This window comes from Hyposmocoma kahamanoa, unplaced genomic scaffold, assembly GCF_003589595.1.
Source record: "Hyposmocoma kahamanoa isolate Upper Pololo Valley unplaced genomic scaffold, ASM358959v1 84, whole genome shotgun sequence".
Classification (NCBI taxonomy): domain Eukaryota; kingdom Metazoa; phylum Arthropoda; class Insecta; order Lepidoptera; family Cosmopterigidae; genus Hyposmocoma; species Hyposmocoma kahamanoa.
In genome coordinates, this window is record NW_020654229.1 from 7306762 (window position 1) to 7327184 (window position 20423).

A 20423-nucleotide genomic window follows, 5' to 3' on the forward strand; every position below is an offset into this window, starting at 1 on the left:
AAGGGCCCGAAACGTTTGTTTGAAAAAATAAGTATCTGCGGTTCAAATCCGGCAAAATAGAGTCGTTTCCTACGTGTAACTGCAAAAAAACCTAAGAATTCGATACATCGGGTATTTCGTAATTTCCTCCTCCGTTTCAGAACCGTTTTTACAAAAAAAATTCAAATAATCTCTTCTTGTTTCAGATAAAACGACGGCATCCAAACAACAAGACTGACTAAGCTATGTAGTATACATTCCAAATGCACTGACAAATCGACTGGCGCCATTTTGAATACGGCTGCCATCTTGGCAACAGCCATTTTGCGAACAACAAGATGGCGACGTCGACCGAGCGGAACGCCGATGAGAAGGGAGAAGGGGATGAAGCAGAGCGGCAACTCTTGACAAGGAATGAGATTCGAATTGTTGAGAACGAGGAAGAGCAGGTCTCGCGCAAGTCTTCTAAGAGAGGTAAGTTTTATTAGCATAACCACATTTAAATTTTTATTGAATTGATATTAAATGACTTTTTTGTGAAATTACTCCACTAGTTTGTTATAATTATTAATACATTTTGAAAAAAATCTTTCAATCCGTCTGGATCGAATTGAATGTCAATTAAATAAAAATTTAAATACAGTGAATAGCGACGTCTCTAGCCGGGGCTGGTAGCTGTAACGGTATCTAACTGGGTGACGAAATACTTTCACAAATTTCTCAAAGATAGCGCTACGGCTTAAAAGTCGTTGAAAATCAAATACAAAGATCCGTCAAACAAGTTCGTTCCGTGGCTTATTTGACATAAAGTCTGGCACATTTTGCTAGAAGACGTCGGTTCGAATCCGGCCCTATCGAAGAAATTTTTTCAAAATTATCGATCCTTGTATTAATAATTATAATAACCACACCCTTTAATGAAACTTCATGACGTCATCGTTAACTCATATATACGTCTCATTACTGGGTACAGGTCTCTCAGGCGAGGGTTTAGGCCATATCAGCCATGGTGGCCTAATGTGGGTTGGGTATTTCATACGTTATCCGAGGGTTGTGGACCTTCTCCAAAACGAAAAGGTCAACATAAATGTGAAATTAAAGAACATCGAGTATATAACCAGAAATAGAGACGAGGGCCATATATTCCTGGTAACACATTAGCGATACGGCTCTTATAAATATCAACTCTCGTTTGCACTGAAATATAGACAGGCCAACTGCTGACCTGTGCTATACGGAGACGTACGTCTCCATATATTCCAAAAAATATTCTGTATTTATTGTAATAAAGATAATATCTCTAACAATGCCGTGCTGTTCTATTCGGTGGTGTGGGAAAAACAGCAAAACATCTAATTACAAAACAAACGGAATCACATTTCATCGGTAATTAAATATGTAATTTTGCAATTTTCGTCCATTATAGCAAAGCTCAAGTTAACTGGTCGATTTGAAGTGAAACAGTTGAATAGAATAGAATAGAATAGAATAGAAAATCATTTATTCGACGAAGGCAAATACATAAAAAGTAAACAGTTAAAAAACATGAAACAAAAAAAAATAATAAAAATATAAAAAAGAAACAGAGTAAAAATCAGGATTGACAAAAAACAATAATAAACGTTGTAAACTACTATGCATGCCCCGTCGAATAGGTCACCACCTCAGCATTTGCAGGGCAAAGTATACCCCGCGCTGATTTTCAGTTGGCAACCTTGGTCGATATCGCACGGATGTGGGTATATCAACATACAAATAAAAATAAAATAAAAGGAAAGGGAGAACAATTTAAGTATCATAATAATTTATAGATTACTATATAAGTGTACGATATATTATAACAATAATTCAAAATGAATATAAATCTTACACAACTACATAAATACTGATAAAAAATAAATAATAATATGTGCAGTGTCACATAATATGAAATCAATCAGAAACGAATAGGTGTGTATTAATTACTATTGAGCTATACAAAACGTGGTTTATGAAATTCCCAGGATCATAGAAATGGTAAGTTGGCTAAAGATAAGATAGAAGTAATGAGATCATAATGAAATTGCATTAAAATAATTTTCAAATATGTAAAACTAAATAACAGATACGTCAATATTTATATTTTCGTATTTCAATTGAGAATCCAGGAGCAATGTTTTTAATTTACTTTTAAAACTAATTTTGTTTGAAAGATCCCTAATCGGTGGTGGAATATTATTCCAACACTTAGAAGCAGCATAGCGAAAACTTCCACGAAATGCCGAAGTTCTATGCGAGGGAATAGCCAATTGTTGAGCTACACGTCTAGCATCGCGTTGACGATGACTGTTAGCCCAGGTTAGCCTAGAATGCAGATATGACGGACACTTGTGTTTAATTACGCCAAATAAGAGGCATGCTAAGTGCAATTTATAACGTGACCTCATCTTCAACATAGAGTGTTTGTTAATAAAAGGTGTTACATGAGTTCTTGGTGGTATGTCGAAACAGAAGCGTGCACATGCATTTTGTACTCGCTGCAACAACTTCTTAGTTCGCGCCAAGAGTCGAGGACCAAACACAATATCAGCGTAATTTAACTTGGACAATACTATTGTTGACGACACCCGTCAATTGTTTCGAACTCGGGCTGGCCAATCGGAGCGCAGTTGTCACAGTAATGATATGGCAGAATAGTTTTCAAACAAATTCAATGACATTTCGTCTCTATTTCTGGTTATATACTCGATGTTAAATAACAATGGTAAAATCTTGGTTAAAAGAAGGCGGTAGTGACTTCCAACTGTTTTAATTTACAAGTTTGAATAAAAAAAATTAATTAGGTTTTTCAAACTTTAATAGCGGCCTATCTAAGGCTCAACTCACACTGGCGCAGAGTCGAAGCGTCGCGATGCGTCATGTTTTTCGCCTATAGCATATTCATCTCTATTTTCCCATTATTAAGGTACAAATTCGTGTTATGTCGTCGTTGCGCCGATGCGCATCGCCAGACGTTGTAGTTGAAAAACAGGACGCGATGCGACGCTTGGACTTTGCGCCAGTGTAAGTTGAGCCTAAGGCGTTGCGCTGATGAAGCAACTTTGATCATCGATTTTCGGCAACTGGCAACCCGCAACTAGCTGTTTATGACGTTTTTCATATAATTTCAAGGAACCTTGCAGCCGTAGCAACTTGAGTTGAAAGTTTCGGTAATCGACTACAGTTTTCGATTGCTGAAATCCGTGATTAAATAAATTCTTAATTGCCCCAAATAGAAACTTGCAAATTTGTACCGGTTGTCTCCTGTTGCCAGTTTCCGCAAACGGCAACTGCAACTCGTGAAGCCTCGCCCTCCGCAGCGTCACTCTTGACCGTGGATTCGAAAGTTTATTTAAAATTGCGGCAACCGGCAACTAGGCCTTTTAATTGCTACAACCGGCAACCATTAATGGAAACTTGTAAAAAGTTGCCAGTTGCGTCAACTAAAGTTGCTCCATCTGCGGAGCGCCTTAGTCTGGAAATAAAATAATATTTAAAAGAAACTATTGACTAATTAGTATGAAACCGGACTGACATCTTCAACTATCAGTTTCTTAGTTTCTTAACGTTGAACAACATCCCGTCAAAAAAAGAAATTTCAAGACCTGCGTGTGGATATGGTCCACATTTAGTTCATTTAATATTAAATGTACTGATTCCACAGACGTGTTGGTAGTAAGCTAATAAAAGATTAATAATTTCTTCTCCAAAATGTCTCGCGAGAAAATGGTTAAAATGTACAAAAAGCACTAGTCACCAGTGCAATAGTCTGTGGTAGGTATGTTATTAATTCAGTTTTTTTGTTATGGCTTAACTTCATGCCTTTTGACCATACCAGTATACAAACCCACGACACCATTCAGCTTCTATTAACTCCGTTTAAGGCGTCTGAAGCTTTTTTGATATAATAATAAACCGAATATATTTTATTCAATCACGTAACACATAACCTCCAAAAGTTCAAACTGGAATATCTTTAATTCCAGACTTCTAATAATAGTAAACCCGAAACAAAATTTGTTCAGGAATTTCAACGCCATATCTTCACATATTTTTCATAAACAGACGCGTACAAATTATGTCAACAAAAATTTATATGGGAGTTTGTCCTTTTGAACATAAATTTCGAGAAACTCCGAGACGCGAGTTTGGATACGAACCCGCTGCCTTTGCTTGAGAGGCGTTGGTTCAAACCCACTTCAGACCACTAGGCTTCCACGGGTTTCTTACGTAAATATACCGATTTTGCAGAAACCAAAGGTATCCTCAGTTATTTATTTATTTATTAGCAAACTTTACAGCTTCTTAAATTCGATCTATATTCTTAAATCACAAACTTACTTAGCTAGTTACAAAGTTGTCATTTAAACAATTCATTTAAAGTTACATTAAATTCCTAATAAATTAAGGCAAAGTGCAGTTACGGAAAACAATTAGCAATACAATGAAATCAGCAAAATTATAATAAATAACCATAACATAGGTACCTAACAAAGTATAGTTGCAAGGACAGTATGTACATGTGTGTGTGTATGCTCTGCTTAATTTTTATTGCCATAAAATGAATGAAGTAATGAATTGACTGCGGTTCAGAAAGAATATATCAACGTCCCTGAATCAATTCTTTCAAAACAGAGTGCTTTGCGTAGTTTGAACGGACAGAGCCCGAATGCAAAGACCGTACATGCCTCGTTATGTCACGCTCGTATCGTACCTTTGTATGCAGTTACACTAGTGTACCTACACTTTCAAGTTCATCTAGTGATGTCACCATTGTACACCTTACCTATTTCTGCCGCCAAACAGTAATATGAGCATTACTGCGTTCCGGTTTTGAATGGTAAGGGTGCCGTACAATTAGAGGCACTTGGGATTTGTCAACTTTACATCGCAGGGTGACAGGCGCAGTGGCAGTGTCCCTCAGGTCTTTTCTATTTAAAGAGTGGCACTGCAGTTGCTATATACAGTGTGTTGATTTTCATTCTCGCCATATTTAAGAAATTAATAACAGAAATAATGCTAAGTAATTTAAAAATTGTATCTAGTAAAGTTTTTCAAAATTGTCTCAGAGTTATATGCACCACGCAAGGTCAGTGACCCCGCCACCCGCTTCACCGAGCATTACGTAATCTTTCTCAATCGCTTATTTACCTATTGTTTAATTATGATTATGTACTAGTATTGTTATGTGAGGTGGAAATAAAACGTAGAAATTAACTTGATCACTTTTATTTTAAAAATGTAGGAAAACAACTCGCACGCAACCACCAGTATCGAGAGCCATAGCCAAAGAGAAGTCATCTGTCATCCGTCACCTCCATCCTTCCCTGTCACACTTCATCGTTCAGAAACAAATCTTTCACTCCGTTCACAATCCTACAGTTATGATTTACTATTTATTTACATTAATTACAAAAGTTGACTGAAAACATTTTTTTGTGACTTAGATTTGGTACTTACCAACTTTAGGTTACATGAAACTATTGCTAGAAGTATCTAGCTCCACAGCTGGTGGCTGGCTCCGTACCGGAGCAGAGATTGGCACGTGAGTTTCGTTGCAACATTAGACTCCACAACTTTGAAAGCAGAAACTTCGACACTCCGCGTAAATTAAATGTCAAAAAATTCACATCATGTCATAAGAATAGACACGCACTTGTACTACTAACTCTTTTTTTTTTGCACTACTAACTCTTGTTTACATATTAAACTTTATGGCATTTCGTGACAGACTAGAATAGAATGTACCTATGCGGGATGTCAGTCAGTACGGGAAGCAAGGTCGACTGATCTACCAATCGCGCGCTCGATACGAAACTACCCCGCCCGTCGCTACTCGCCCCACCGCCAAATAGATCTAAAATGGGTTTCTTTCTGCGCATTTAAGGTCATTGTTCAAAATGTTTGCAAGTGCCGATGCCGTGCAAGTCAATGACCTTTGGACCAAATTTGTTTACCGCAATTAAATAAAAAAAATAGTTTTTTTTTCGATTTATTTTTTTTAGTGATTTAGGATCAGTTTCGGATATAGAATGACCTCTGTGAGAAATATGGCGAGAATGCAAATCGACACATTGTATAGGCGCACGAGTTCTCCGTCTCGTCATCATTTGCTATCATAATAATCTACGTACAGACCTCAAAAGTTCGTGGAATTAAATCTATTTGCCAAGTTTTATTAAAATCGGTTACCTAAAAGCGCAAAACCGGATTCATACCTTATTGTGCCACCATTAGAGGTGGAATATTTTCTTCAAATTTCAATGGGTCCAATACTGTGGTACCCTCTTTCCAATATAAATAGAATCATCAAAATCGGTTCACAAAAGTCGGGTAACTTACATAAAAAAGTTGAAATGAGAACCTCCTCCAAAAACCGCACACTCTTCGACATCTAATTTACTGTTCAAATCTGATGACTTTACAATAATAATTTTGACATAATGCTGCAATCAAAAGACATTATTTTGGTCGATTATTACTGCAGGCTGGGGGAATAGACGTAGGCTGCTGTCCTGTAAGGGTCGTAGCCGTGGTTAACGTAGCGAGAGGCACTTTTCAGTAGCACGAGGATAAAACGATAAAATACAAAGTACAAATAAAAATTACGACCTTATTTTTTTTTTCGGAGATTTTTCCATAAAATCGTACAAAATTTCTCCTCAAATCGGCGCCTCCACCATTTGTAAGGCTCGCAGCCGTGGTTTAGCATAGCGAGACTTAGCACTTTTCAAAGAGACACGAGGAAAATAATCATAAATAAAACTACTATGTATTCAATTCGAAGCTTTTTCTAGAACAACGATATTCGTTTTTTACAATGCTCTATTTTTACATAATTCTAAATACAAACCTATATTTATTCAGCCAGGTCTAATGCAAATCACACAGCCTACTTTACAGTTCTTTCCACCCCCATATTGTGGAAATCTTTTGCGCACTGCATGCGACTGGTATTCGTTCCGAATCGGAGACTATACAATTCGTGAAAACTCAGACCCACTTCGAATATCGCTTCTATTGCTTGAATCCGAGGAAGTACGAATATCGCTTTACACCTAGAGATAAAGCACCTGTGACATTTTGGACCGTCATTTCGATACCTTACTTTCCTTTTTTCCTTTTTTTTTTCACAAACGTAGTGTGAAGAAGCATTTGGCCAGACCGGCAAAATGATAGTGACGGAGTGAAGATATTTGTGTTTTCCATCCGTTACTCTCATCTCTGGACTGTATTCGCACTTTCCATCAGGCGCGGTGCAGTCATTTTGCCGAGTCACAATAAAAAAAAAAAAAAAAAAAAAAAAACTTTCTCAAACTCGTTATTTAGACTCACTTAGAAAAATAGAATGCATACTTCCCGATATGGTAGAAAAACGATATTTATACCGTTGTACGCGTATAGGCTCCAAGGCAAAGAATCAAATATGAAAAGTTCTGAATGTGGAAAATGTAAACGAGTGATCAACGGCCTGCAAAAAGTATACTACATGGATTTTTGTGCATTTGTATGAGATACACCGTGATCAATTTCCGCGGGAAGTAAAAAATGTTCGAAATTCAAATAAACAAGATGGCCGCCAAACAAATTTCAAAGCCTCCTATCACGGAACCTATTAGAGATAGGTAGGAGGTGCTTGAAGGAATGTCATAGAGGGTAACATTGGTCAACTGCCTGGGTTAAAAAAAAATCAAGATGGCGATTTCAAAATGGCGGCCGAAGAAAAAGCTTGCTTCCGTCCGATCCGGCTGAAAATTGGCATGCGAGGGTCTTTAAGAGTCCTTAATCATAATTTGGTGTCAAAAATTTATTTTCGCCATTTTTTAATATGGCTGCCATATATGTGTTTTTTTTTTCGTTAATAATAGCTGCCGAAAGAGATTTGCTCTGATTCGACTAAAAATTGGCATGTGAAGGCCCATAGCGGAGGCCCATTACGGAAAGTAAGATCTGTTATACACGGCGGCTTTAAACGGCGATGCAAACGCGACGCAGCTGAGATGCAGTCGCTAATCGTCTACCTTTACACACGCGCGCGTTTTTTAAGCAGCGATGCAAATGAATGCAGGTGGATACACTCCATCGTCGACCTCATCCACACTTTCCATCAGGCGTGATGAAGGTCAGGTGCGCATTTACTTGATCACAAAGAAATATGTTTGCGTTCGAGTTAATAATGAAAATCTATCGAGTTGCCGGAGTATCTAATGGCATAAAGAACAATGCCCAAATTCCATTTCATCGTAGTTTCTAATTATATACTGGATTTGTATTTTTTTTTAACTAGTGAACGTTGATTTAAGCAACATTTTCTTTTTGAGGTTATGTTGATAATGAACATTGATGATAATGTTACTTTGTATTAAAGCTTGACATTTATGATTTAAATCCTATGCCGCTTACGATAAGAACGGTCCAAACTACAAAGTGTCAAGCTTGACGTGCTCTTGACTGTACAGAGTTAAATATTATTGTAAGATAAGTGTACTTGGGTACATATTGAAAGTAATACTTAGATTCACCACGACATACGATTGCGATAAAAATGGTGCAAAAAGATTCGATGTTTTTAAATACTTACTCATTGACTTACAAATAAATGGACGACGGGTCTAATACAAAAACCACGAAAAAAATGTCCCAAGTCAACCTATTTAAACGTAGTGACATGTAAAGGAATATGAAAAAGCTAAAACGTTGAATTTAAATTGTAATGTCATCGCAGTACTGTCTAATTTTGCTTGCTTCGCTGTCAGTCAAACAAATGAAGACTAAAGCGTGAATGACGCTCTGTATACGATTTTAACGCCCTATAAGTTCGGACACTTTTTAGCGCGGACCCGACGTCCATATAATTGTAAGTCAATGTACTTACTTAAAAAAAATTATGCGTTGTATGTGTAGCATTTATTTTTGAACGTAACACGACTTAGTTTTTTACATTTGGTTTAAAATCTCGTTTACACTTGACATAATTTCTTCAACGTTGAGACAATTTATTCTTGAATTTTCTGACAACTTTGGAGTTGAGAGTCAAGGAAGACTTGCGTATATAAAGTCATTGCTTATCGATCTCACAACTGTTGTTACCTAACTTGAAGAAATCACGGCAAGTCAAATAAATCAATGCCTTTTTACGAATTCTTAAAAATTTTAATATTTTTTTTCTCTGACTTATTTCAAAGTTTTACAAATGAAACTTATTTTTTAAGTATATTTAAACGGATATAAATCCTTTAATCCGCCGCAACAAAAATAATTGCGAGTACAAAATGGTCATCTTTCTTTTTCAAATATTTGCGGGTAGTCCTAAAACTTATACAACGCCATTCTCCAAGTTTCATTTGTCAATTTTTTGCTCGAAGCGTGCGTGATATTTACGGGAAATAGAAATTGAAGTAATATTTGTTATAATAAGATTCCGTTATTAGTATTTTGCTTATTGCTTTCTTTGCTGTATTCTTGTGATAATTGTATAGTACAAAAGTTTTTGTGAAATGCCTGAACCAAAGTATAAAAGGATACGCAAGAAATGTAAGTAGAATTTTCAATGTAATATATGTCTTTTCATCACTATGGGTGTACGTGAATTTAAAATAATGTATCACTCCGATGATATCGTCTCACCAGGTTCGCACTCTCTCTCTCTCTCTCTCTCATCTGAACGTTGTCCCGGTTGCGTCCTCAGCTGTGTTGCTGCGGAGCCCGGGGTTCGCTTTCCTGCTTTTTCTCCTCCACTTTGCACGGTCTTCGGCATCCTTAGTGGTGAGACCATTGGCACGCATATCACCCTTGGCGACGTCAAGCCAGCACTTCTTGGGTCTGCCCCTTCTACCGGGGCCCGGCGGAGGTGGCATAGCCAGACATTTGTTTCCCACGTAGCATGCCGGTTTCCGTAAGATGTGGCCGTACCATCGTAGGCGGCTTTCTTGCAGTTTATCTGCAATGTCACGGACGTGAAGGCTGCCGCGGATGCGGGCGTTTCTGACACGGTCTTTCCGTGAAACTCCACACATCCAGCGCAGCATCTTCATTTCCGTGACACGCAGCTCCTGCTTATGGCGCTCAAGTACGGGCCACGTTTAACTGCCATATAAAAGGACAGGCCTAATGATGGATTTATAGACCTGTCCTTTCAGCTTAACCGGCATCTCATCTCACCAGGTTCGCACTCACTGCGGGAAAATAAAATTTTAATGTAATATTATTCAAATTGTTTTAAGGTAATTTAATGTAAAAAAAGGTAAGGTAATGACTTCAAGTTTTTTTTTAATTTTTATAAAATATAAGTGCGCATTTGGCGTCCATCTCACCTGATGGAAAGTGACGATGAGGTCGACGATGGAGCATGCACACCTAAATAATGCCTATTCACTCTCGCCTTGAAAAGACCCAAGTTATATCGTACAGGGAACAAGTCTGCAGACAGGGAATTCCACTCCATAGCCGTTTGCCATATAAATGTGGAAGCGTAACGCTTCTTGCGAATCTTTGGAATATCCACAACCTAGGGGTGGAACCCAAGCCTACGCCTAGTCCCCTGGTTATGGAAAGGGGAAGGCGGAATTAAATCGTGTAATTCCATCGCATACTCTCCGTGATATATCCTGTAAAATACAGATAAGCAGGCAACTTTACGGCGGTGTTTAAGGCTCTGCAGCTTCGCCTCCACTAATTCCGAGTCACCTTTAAGCCTCTTGGCACGGTTGTCAATTGAACTCCATAGAATGAAGAGTCGGCTCCTGAAAATGAACTGAATGTCTTAAATCATTCCATTTAAATAAGTATGGAATGATTTAAGTAAGCTTCTTGTGAAAGAGTACGTCCAGAGAAGTACTGTCACCTTACTTATTTCTGCCGCCAAGTAGTAATGTCAGCATTACTGTGATCCGGTTTTGAAGAGTCGGTGAGATTACAGGCACGTGGGACTTGTCAACTTATGTCTCAGGGTGACGGGCGCAGTGGCAGTGCCCCTTAGATCTTTGCGATTTAAAGCTATGAGTGGCACTGCAACTGTTATGGACAGGCGCGTAGCTTGCTATCAGGCGCACGACTTGTTCACCCCGTCATTTGATATTATTTTAAAAAATTAGTTAATTTTTAACAGACTTGAAAAAAGTAGGAGGGTCTCAATTGGACTCTTTTTTGTATGTATGTTAAGCGATAAGTGGCATTTGTGAACCGACTTTGAGGATTTTTTTTATTGAAAAGAGGTTACCACAGTAAAGGACCCATTTAAATTTGAAGAAAATGTTCCACCTGTAAGGGCAGCAAATTAGGAGATGAATCCGCGTTTTCCGGTAACCGATTTCAATAAAACTTGGCAAATAGATGTAATTCCGCGAATTTTTGAGGTCGGTTTTTTTAGTGCTCTGTACTGAACTGAGTTTATTAAAAGATCGGGCACTACGTCGTACACTTAGGGAGGCTTACGTCCAGCAGTGAACTGCTATAGGCTGATTGATTGATTGAAACGTTGTTCTATAAATAGAATAAAATAACTATAGCTATAGAATAACTATAGAATAAATAACTTCTTTTATAGTTTGTTTACATTATTTTAATTACTTAAAAGTAAATAGTATAGAGAATACAGCAACAGGAGGTGCCTGTATGCGACAGAATCCACGGGTTCTGTTAAACGGTCGTGTTTTTAAAAATAAAAAAAATTATAATTATATTATCATACGACCTTTGGGATCTGACTCATTTTTGACAGCTCTTGTTTGTTGACACTCTTTGAATACCTAAGAGTACACAAAGATACAAATGCACTGCGATACTTCGAGGTCGATCTCAGAGCATTGAAATTTATACCTTATGCCAATTGAAATAGCATAGATGGTTTCCCAACGTGGTTCATACTGCCCCTTAGTGGGCGCTAAATTATCCTAGAGGCTTCGGGAGTAATTGTCCAGTGACGCTACCACATTTGAAAAGAAACCTGAATGTACTATAAACTACATTGCATAGGATATGCATGAAATGTTTTCCTTCTGATTCAAGTTTTGATATTAAAAAATACGTGTACGCCAAAAAGTTTGGGAACCTACGGCCAGGGAAGAAACTGTCACCTTTCCAATTTCTGCCGCCAAGCAGTAACGTGAGCATTACTGCATTACGCCTTTGAAAGGCAAGGGTGCTGGTGAAATTATAAGCACATGGGACATGTCTACTGATGTCTCAGGGTGACTTGTAGCAAACCGGTTTCCAGGCGGTTCGCTCAGTATCTAGTCGAGTAATAAAATACTTTGCCGTGGCATCTTTGTTGTACAAGTGTATGCCTCCAAATAAAGATAAAGACCTTAGAATAATAACGCATAGAATGATAGTTTCATATCAAACGAACTGTCACAAGTGAGGCAAAAATCAAATTCATGTAGGCATTTTCGTGTCTTATTGCAACGAAATAAATTTTCGGTTTTAGTGAATATTTATATAAAAATACAAGTTGAAACGCGTTACTTCTTTGTGGAATGTGATGTTAGTATCTATTTTATGTTTGTCTGACGTATTTTTACACTCACTTACCACACATTTCGTCATTTTTAGCTAAAATTCTGGAGCTGTTCGCGGTGCAAGTTGACCTTGAGCACTGACGGCCCGCCCGCTCGTGTAGGCCTATTGGGAGCGCTTCAATTTGCCTCACTTAGCGTGTGCGGACTAGGTTTCTATGCGTTATATTTCTATGATAAAAACAATGTCTACCTACTTATAAGATTTTTTTTAAAATATTTTGTATTGGTTTGTTGGTAGCAAGGGATGAATGGCATCGAGACAAACTCAAATAGGGTTTAACGGTGTTTTACATTATTTATGTATACTTTTTTGTTAAAACAATAAAATAAATAATAAAATAAAAAATAATAGGCGCACGACTTGGTCTTCTAGTGGTATACATTATATTGATAAATTTAATACTCTCCGCTTTCATGTCTGTCGCTTTACGCTGGCCCCTTTACACAACAGTTGCACACAATGATAAAAATAATGATATCATTCAATTCGTTATCATATAGGTACATACTCGCCGGACGATGGTTCGATGTCACGCGATCGTGAGTTACATCTCCCGTGTTAATAGTAAACAAATGATAAACAATGTGCAATAAGGTAATAAATTTTGTAGCATTAGAGGTCCTTGTTAAAGAGTTCATCGATCGGGAAGTACTGTCATCATTTCATTTCATATACAGCCTGTCTTCACGCAATTCCTGCGATGTCGTCCGCCCATCTCGCCGCTGGACACCTGATGTTCCCGTATCCAATCCTTGGAGGCCAGTCAGTATCGCCTTACTCCATCTGTCATCTTGTCTCCGTATCAAGTGCCCTGCCCTGCTCCACTTTAGCTTAGTGATGCGGTTCCCCACGTCCTTTAAAGGTAGTACTGCCACCTTACCTATTTCTGCCGCCAAGCAGTAACGTGAGCATTACTGCGTTCCGGTTTTAAAGGATATAAGGGTGCTAGTAAAATTACAGGCATATGTGACTTGTCAACTTATGTCTCAGGGTGACGGGCGCAGTGGCAGTCTCCAGATCTTTTAGATTTAAAGCCTGTGAATGGTACTGTAATTGTTATGGACAAGCGTGTCGCTTTCCAGCAGACGCACGAATTGTTCGTCCCGTCATCTAAATATCATAAAAAAAAGTGCCAGACATCCACACCTGGTCTCAAACTAGGGAATTATTTGTACTACTGAGTACCAGAGCAACGGAATTCACTCCGGGGCACTACCAGGGCTCCATCACTCTCTGCAGGTTATGCGATAAGTGTCTACCACTGAGTGTATCACCGACAGTGCAAGCGTTAAGACTTATCTTTTATTTACATTACAACCCCACCATTTGGTTCCGCACGACTGCACACGGCGGGCAATGTTATTTTCACCTTTCTGAGCGCAGGCTTAAGTTCCTCTAAAAGTTCGAATTTCAAAAACGCTTTTGCGCGTAGATTTCTAATGAGAAAGTAAGCCCTTCCGAGCTAGTGAGGTGAACAAGTTTATATCCCAAATTGGTCTTCATCTAAATATTTTATTTATCAAGTTTCCTAATTAATTTACATCCAATTATTAAATGTTATTCTCATTTGCCACTCAATAAGTCAATTGTGTCCAGTTTATATAAAGTGGAATAACACTACACGAATTAATTCCGGAGTTGTTTGTAAACAAAAACCACGTGGTAGGAAAATAACTGTGCTTACGAAATGAATTCGTCAGCTGCTGTGTACTGGGAACTGAAAATTTGTTTTGCGTATTATGTCGTTCATCACTTCACTAACTGACGTGTTCAGAGATGGGCTAAAACCCAATCAACCTGCCCGGGTTTTAACCGGGTTTCTTACCCAAAGGTTTTAACCCATTTTTGCCTTGAAACGGCTAATACGGAACTTTGTATAATTCCATATTTATTAGAAATTACGATATAAATGTACATTATTGCAGAGGCCGGGAAGCGAGTGTGAGTTACAAGAGTGAGGGCTTGTATTAATACGAGTACTTGTATTAAATACTACTTTTATAGTGATTTTCTCAAACAATGCGAGGAAATAACAGAAGACTAAAGAGATCTCTTATAAAGAGATCTTCTATGCATAATTCGAAAAGTAAAAAAATGTTAATTAAAATTAAAAGTAATATTTGACATTTTGAGCTTTTCCAGGCACATTTAATCTCTGCATCTGCTGAACTTCTGATTTTTTATTGTGTATCCATAAATATTTATTTTCATTATCGCTCTTCTCACTAGAACTTATTTTCGCGACGAACATAACGAAAAAGACCAAAAAGACAGAAAAGAATACCTAAGCGTTTTAGTTTATTTTACTGCCCTTTTTTCAAAAAATAATAAAAAGTTTTACTGGTAGGTACTTTTAAATCTCGCAATTACGAACACTTGACAGTTGGCTGAAAAAGTTTTTCTTTTGCCTTTCTACGTAGTTCATTGTTGGTAGCTAGATTTAAAAGTTTAGAGAAGTGGGCAGTAATGGATTTTCATAATCACTTTGCAAGCCTTTGCCGGGAAGAAGTCACACGGTCCTTATATGACAAACCTTCCGTGTTCGTTTTTTTGACAGGAATGCAAACATTTCGGAGCATGTTTGAGAAAAATATCTTTAAATTTGTATTGAACTGATATTCTAATATGATATAAGTAATCAGCATTAAAAAATATATTATTCAATTTTATTCATTTTTATGGACAACTCACGTTTGTATTTAAATTATTGTTGAATGCGTATTAAACTATTTTTTATGTGAAATTACTCCACTAGTTTGTTATAATTATTAATACAAAGATGGAACACTCAGAAAAAATTCCTTCGATCCGGCCGGATCCGAACCGACTTCTTCTAACATAACGTCTTTTTAGACGAGAAATAGTCAACTCCACACAATATCCACTTTGCAATCTTGCGGACTCTTACTTACTATTACATATGCACAATACGATTTGAGTTTTAGGAAAGTCGACTCTATGGTATACGATAACGAGTTTTTGCATAGGTTTTTTAAATAATTTTAAGTGACGGGACGAACAAGTGGCGTGCCTGATAATAAGCTACAAGTCTGTCCATAACAGTTGCAGTGCCACTCAGAGCTTTAAACCGCAAAGATCTGAGGCACCCGTCATCCTGAGAGATGGGTTGACAAGTTCCATTTGCCTGTAATTTCACCAGCACTCTTAAGCCCGATTTCCACCGCGAAAGAGTAATGAGCTGGAAATAGGTTTGCGTTTCCATCAAGAAAGAATTTAGTCGTCTGATTCCCACCGCAAAAGAGAAATGACAGAGATCAATGCGCAGAGCGAGCTGAACGGAAAATGAGAAATAGAAAATGATTACTGGATTTCCACAGAGAGCGAGTTCATTTTTCAGAGCTTCTTTTTTATCTGTGTTTTTATTCTTTGTTTCATACGGCCCATAAATATGGGTATTGTTGTATAGCCTCTATGAATTGCTCCATTTCGAAAAAAACACGTCGGTCACGTCTGCTGGCCGCCACACTCAACCCTTCTCGGTGGAAACATTACTATGTAACTTTCAATTGCGAGGTAAAAGAAGTCATTAATGAGTCAGCTCCGCTCTCCAGAAATGAGTGAGGTCATTTTTACTCTTTTTACCCGCTGAGTCATTTCCGCTCGACTCTTTGTTGGTGGAAACACATGTAAGCAGTTTTCTCTTGAGAGGTAAAAGAAGTCATTAATGAGACCGCTCCGCTCGCGATGGGAACCGGGATTTACCCTTTAAAGCAGGAACACAGTTATGTTGACATTTCTGCTTGGCGGCAGAAATAGGTAAGGTGACAGTACTATCCAGGATGAACTCTTTGGTTGAATTAGGCATAATTCCATGCTATTACAAATTTCGATGTAAAAATATATTTTTGCCAACAAACAGGCAAATCCACACTATACCCACCTTACATTCCCGTGGAATATCATCACTAAGGATGCACTTTACGATTCCATTTTTATGAAGATCGATTCAAGTGCATGTGATCTAACGATTTTTTGTATCGATTTATTTCAATGCAATTCCATGCAATAGAAAGACAAGTCGAATCGTCTATATCAGAAAGCTTCGAGTATAAAACCAGAAATAGAGACGATATGTCATTTAATTTGTTTGAAAACTATTCTGCCAAATAATAAACTGCACTCCGATTGGCTTGCTCGAATTCGAAACAATTGACGGGTGTCGTCAATTGTTTCACTTCAAATCGACCAATTTGAGCTTTGCTATAATGGACGAAAATTGCAAAATTACATATCTAATATTTAATTACCGAATAAAAGTGAATCCGTTTGTTTTGTAATCAGATGTTTTGTTGTTTTTCCCACACCACCGAATGGAACAGCCCCCATTGTTAGAGATTATCTTTATTATAATAAATACAGAATATTTTTGGAATATACGGAGACGTACACACTGGTCAGATGTTGGCGCTGCACTATTTCAGTTTTCTAATTTGAGATTTCAGCGCAAACGAGAGTTGATATTTAAAAGAGGTATAAGGGCCATTTACCTGATGAGTTGCTAGGGATGGATGACCCTTATTTCGTCTCTCTTTCTGGCTTTATACTCGATGTCAGAAAGTAATAAAAAATTTGATAATAATCATAATCATGAAATTTGAACAAAACCCTATTTTTTTTATTTGCCCTCGATTTCATGTTCATTTGATGTGTGTATAAAATATAGATTTCCTAACCTTGGTCCAAATCGACACGTATTCGTACGTCAAAGGTGCTTTTTGCGAAAATTTCTGCAAATTTGTTGACAGTATGTTCATGTATGTTCATAGTTTCCTGTAATTGTCTGTTTAAGGAAATACTGCCTTTGTCCTTCGGCGTTAGCTTATTCAGTATTCGACTAAGTAACATTGTAATAATAGACTACAATCGGTGTTTTGGTGTTTCATTGTCGGATAAAGGTATACACACACTTTGCGAGTGCTGTGTATCGTTAGAATTATCAGCCCGTTCAAAGTATATTACAGACATCGTAATATCGATGCCTTACATTCTCAAACTCGTATCTTACGAGTGCTTATTCAGGAGATGCGAAAACTTTCTATTTATTTTAAATTTCTTATCAATTTGGATGCATTACTTTAGGAATAGGTAAAAGCCAGTCTGTGAATATGAAGGAAATATGATGTAAGATCAGCCTTCAAAATTTGTATGTACAATCCATTTTTTGCATTTCAGTAACTACGTGTTTTAAGATACGAGTTCGAGAAAGTGAGGCGACGATATTTAATATTACCTGCGCAGGAACTTCGGACCACTAGAAAGTCCGAATTACTCCGGACCTTACCATTAAGGATGTAATCGTAATCGCGGTGTGTAATCCCGCGAAGGTTGGTCTCGAAAATTGAAAATCAACTGCCGTTTTGACCTTTTTTGATTTGTGCAAAAAAATATCATCATGTTTGTGGTAGGTATAACATTTAGACGGCATTAGCGCGTCGTATTCATTCCGAGACTAGACAAATCTAGAAAACTCGGATCCTTTTCGGATGTCGCTTGTGCACTAAGTCCTTTTCGGATCCAAGAAAATACGAATATCGCTTGTACACCTAGGCTCAATTTATATTACGGCGGAATGGAATGAAAGCGAATGTTTGTAACGATATTGTACATATCATATTGAACTTTATGGTCAGTTGTGTAACGTACACACTAGATACGAGCCTTTGTACCTTAATACCTTTTTTTTATTTGGCTTACAAAACTGATTACAAAGTTATCAGCCTCTTAACTAGACATGCTTGAATACAATTCGAATATAATGGGACCTACTAGATGTAAGCACAACATGCGTATAATTTTCACGTAAATCTTACGAACTAATTTGGACTCGGATAGCCCAATTTCTTTTTATAAACTAAATGAAAAAAAAAAGAACTGAAGTATATAACTTAGATATTTATAGACAAAAAAGAAACGCAAAAAAGTGACTCATCCGTAGAACAAAGATCTATGTGCAAGACTACTTGTTCTTAGGACTGTGGATGTCAGATCGACCTTTGTTCCATTTTATATTTCCGAAATGAAATAAGATGTATAAATTCTCAAAATACGTTTAGACCTTAGTTTGAATAAGGAAATTATTCTCGTAACGCACTTATTCTCTTTTCGCTATATAATCACATCGGACTCTGTTCTTCGGATGAGTCGAAGTGTTTGATAACTTACTTTTTTGAATAAATTTTACGTATACTCCGTTTGGCTGAGGACAAAGAACCATCGAAAATATCGAAAACATTTCGAATTCGATTATGGTCACTACACATTACATAGGTACTACACATACTATACAGAGGAATGATAACCGAGTCTTGTCTTACATACCGACAGAGCGAAGGTTTTCCGGTTTTGTAATCGGCGACCTGTCTTATCTATATCTTCCACGGAATGAGCGAGCATTCTCGAGCATGCGCGAGTTTCGCTTCCATACCGTTCCAACGCAATATAAATTGAGCCCTAGAGATAAACCGATCTCTATGACATTTCGGACTGTCAGGAAAAAAAATACGAATCGAATACATTGTAAAGTAGAACCCCCTCATGATGCGCGCCTTTTGTCAGTAATTATAACGTATGCGTGCTACGCGTATAATACAGACTAGTGTGATCCGACCTTTACTATGATTTTAAATAGTGCCTACTATAATGAACGCGATATTAAGTTTACGTGCCTATTGAATACGCGTCTTCCGTTCACTCGCGGAAACCCTTAAATACAAACATATAAGTCCCAAAATCACGCACCCCAATCACATTAGACTTGGTATTTTTATGATAAATACTACTTGAATAGTATAATTACAAATAAATACTTAATAACTGAATATTCTTTAGTTTCGTGTAACATTTTGATATAGAAACAAGTTTGTGTTAATGGACACGGGTCTACTTCAAGAGTAAGAGGAAATAGATTTGGTTCAATGCAAATGCAATGTTAAATTACTATACTATTAAGTTTTTATTGAATGGATAGTTCACCACCATCATTTTTAATATTTTTTTGTGCAATTACAACAACTAGTTTGTTATAATTATTAATACAAAGATCGACCCAATTCGAACCGACGTCTCCTAGCAAACCGTGCCAGACGCTATGCCAACTAAGTCACGGAACGAACCAGCGCATTTCTATATTGTTGGAAGAAATTCTCTGGAGGACGTTCTCAATTGGACTGTATCTTTTTTTTGTGTATCGATAACTCGATAATTTGGGAACTGATTTTGATGATTCTTTTTTTGTTGCAAAGAGGGTGCCTCTGTATGGGCCCCATTTAAATTTGAAGGAAATATTCCACCCGACCATAACAGCCACCGGGCTGTTCACGCATGAAGATTCATTCTCTCAGTAGGTCAAAGTATTTTTCACCGCCACGTGCATTGAAAAAGCATTTCTTAAGCAAAACGTGAACACTCCAGGCCTGGCACGGGGCCAACGCTTGATGCAGAGCTCTATTTTCGTCCAGTTATTGCTCGTGATCGGATATTTATTTGTTATATTTCTCATTTAGGCAAACAATGATAGCTATATGATCTGTTTGTTGATTTTGTTGTGCCTCGGGTGGCTTGGTTCCTTCGCACTGAAGAAAAAAAAACACTGTTATTTATAATCATTAATCCAAAGATTACTTAGAAAAAATTCCAACTAAGCCACGAAACAGATCAACGGATCTTTGTTTTAATCTTTAACCACTTTTTGTCGTAGCGCCAATCTGTGAGAAATCTATTAAAGTTTTTTCTTCTCAGCGATGTATCTTTACGTTTTTTTGGTATAGCGTCTGGCACGGTTTGCTAGGAGACGTTGGTTCGAATACAGCCGGATCGAAGTATTTTTTTGTTGGAAAGAGAAAATAAATAAATAATAACGCATACACTAGAGCCCCGCACTAGGGAAA